The sequence below is a fragment of the Bos taurus genome, chromosome 6, assembly GCF_002263795.3.
Source record: "Bos taurus isolate L1 Dominette 01449 registration number 42190680 breed Hereford chromosome 6, ARS-UCD2.0, whole genome shotgun sequence".
Lineage (NCBI taxonomy): Eukaryota > Metazoa > Chordata > Mammalia > Artiodactyla > Bovidae > Bos > Bos taurus.
This window is the reverse complement of record NC_037333.1, coordinates 9093099-9095811: the sequence shown is the minus strand read 5'-3', so window position 1 is coordinate 9095811 and position 2713 is coordinate 9093099.

The following is a 2713-nucleotide window of genomic DNA, read 5'->3' as shown; positions in this document are numbered from 1 at the left end:
CCTCCCAGCATCAGAGTCTTTTCCAATGAGTCAACTCTTCACATGAGGTGGCCAAAGTACTGGAGTTTCAGCTTTAGCATCAGTCCTTCCAAGGAACACCCAGGACTGATCTCCTTTAGGATGGACTGGTTGGATCTCCTTGCAGTCCAAGGGACTCTCAAGAGTCTTCTCCAACACCACAGTTCAAAAGCATCAATTCTTCGGTGCTCAGCTTTCTTTACAGTCCAACTCTCACATCCATACATGACCACTGGAAGTATTAAATAAGCACTGACATATATGAAACACTGAAGATACATAACATCAGTTATGGAAACATTTTATATCATTCATTATAAATTTCAAATTCCTCATGTACTTAAACAATTTTCACTGTTGAGAGACCATGCCCTCTTATATGCTTATACAGAGAGAAAGTCATCCCTGGAAACTCAGTTAAATAACAGTTGAAAAGGTCTCTGTTGGAAAGATACTAAAATGATTTTTTTCTTATTTTTATACCTATAATTCTTGCTTTAAACTATAATTTTAAAACATCAACTACTATTACTAAAAACACTGTGATAGGAAGCCCACACAAATTTTTTTTTCCTAAAATATACTCTAAATACTTTAAAAGAACCATGTTGTTCTAATGTTTCCTTCTTTTCTGTTCGTAATCTGGATGCACCATGAATGCCTAAAAAAAATACATTAAAATAAAAAAGAGTCGCTTATAACTACCAATTTAATAATCATGGCTATTAAGTGTGGTATAAAATATTAGTTCAATAGTGTCTATACAATTTAAATAGAGTTTTAAAAATATCTGAATAGCTAACTCTAATTAGGGCATAGTGGTGGCTGGTGGTTTAGTGGATAAGTTCTATCTGACTCTTGTGACCCCATGGATTATAACTCTTCAGTCTCCTCTATGCATGGGATTCTCCAGGCAAGAATACTGGAGTGGGTTGCCATTTCATTCTCCAGGGAATGTTTCCAACCCAGGGATCGATCTCGAGTCTCCTGCATTGCAGGCAGATTCTTTACCACTGAGCCACCAGGGAAGTTATATAGAAATATTTGCAAGAATTAGAGAGAGAGAGAATCTAAGTAGAACTATAATGTTTGCATGAAGCTTCCCAAAGTTTGCTCAGATTTTTAGGCAAGAGCTTAGAAGCATAAGAAAAGTGCAGAAATACAATACAGTTTTCATCACACGGTATCATACTAGGAGCATGACTTACTGTAGATACTGACCTTAATCACTGACTAAAGTAGTGCTTTACAGATTTCTCCACTAAAAGTACCTTTTTTTTGCTCTTTCCGTACTGTACTCTTTGCAAGGAAGTCATTCTTCATAGCTCATTCTTAAATAGTAAAGAGTTAATGCTTCATTACCTTGAGAGTGGACTATCTTCTTATCATTTAGAATTCTTGTGTACAAGAGTTTTGTATTATTTCTCTTATTTATATTTCATACATTCATTTATGTTTCATGTATTTATTTACACTAGTATGGACTTATGAATATTAATTTATACATTGGATTTTAATGTAATGCTGCATACTTTATTTTTTTGCTCAAACAGTTCCAGGTTTGGCCACTGGGAGCTCTTTCAGTTTGCTCCTGTATCCCTTTGACAGACATTCCATTGCAGGTGAGCTATTTGTTGTTTTAATTTTTGAACACTTCCTAGTTTTCTGATACCACAAGATGCTGCAGTCATTTTTAAGTATTTCCTACCCCAGTAATTGTGTATATATTAATCTCTTCAAAATAGTTCATGCTTTTCCATAAAACTAATGTAAAAACTGTATTGCAATACAAAATCTATATACACAAGACATAACTAGTTCTTCAGAAAAGCAAATCTATGTGTTTAGCATTGTCACCTTGTGAGTCCCCAGCAGCAGTATGGAATGAGGAGGTAGTGCAGTAGAACAGCTAGAGTTCCTATCCTCCAGGACAATCAGTTGTATAGGTGAAAGAGTAAAGGTGGAAATGACCCAAATCCTTGCTGAAGGGCAATATCATTTGGACTGGTAGCCGAATGGGAATCACAATGGAAAGAACTTCTCAGACTTCTTTGTGAGGACATGTGTTATAAGATATTCAGGAGAAGAGGGAAACAAAAAGGCTGATGACTCCTCAGGTCACAATGATGGGAAATTAAACTGTTTATGAAATTTCTGCAAGAATTGTGTGTCCTTAAGCTGACAGGCCTGGGGAAAAAAAGAAAAACAATTAATTCACTAAGTTGTATCACAAATAAATAATTTTGAAAAACACAGAAAATGTGTAAAATCAACCAAAATGTAGTAGCCATGGTTTAATGTATGATTAAAGTCATTGTCAACATGAAAGTATTTTAAAGTAGGAATGGAATCACAGACATCCTTACACATTTTATGTGAAATATCAAGAAAGCTGTCTGAATTATCAAGCAAGCTGTCCTAGATCCTCTTGATAGAAACATCTTTTATTATATTATTTTATTTACTTGCTTCAGTATGACACTTATGTGAATAATTAAGCCTTTCAATAGTTCCCTCATTTGAGTCACTTTTTGGAATTTAATATTGTTAATGCAATGCAGTTGTTCCCAGTTTTAGTCTTTAGAGAGAAGAAACTGTCTCTGGGTCAAGGAAAAGTGTTAAATAGTAATTGGTTTTGGCAGGGAGGTCTATATTCATCTTCCAGCACCTTCTCCATTGGGGCTGTACTGTCACC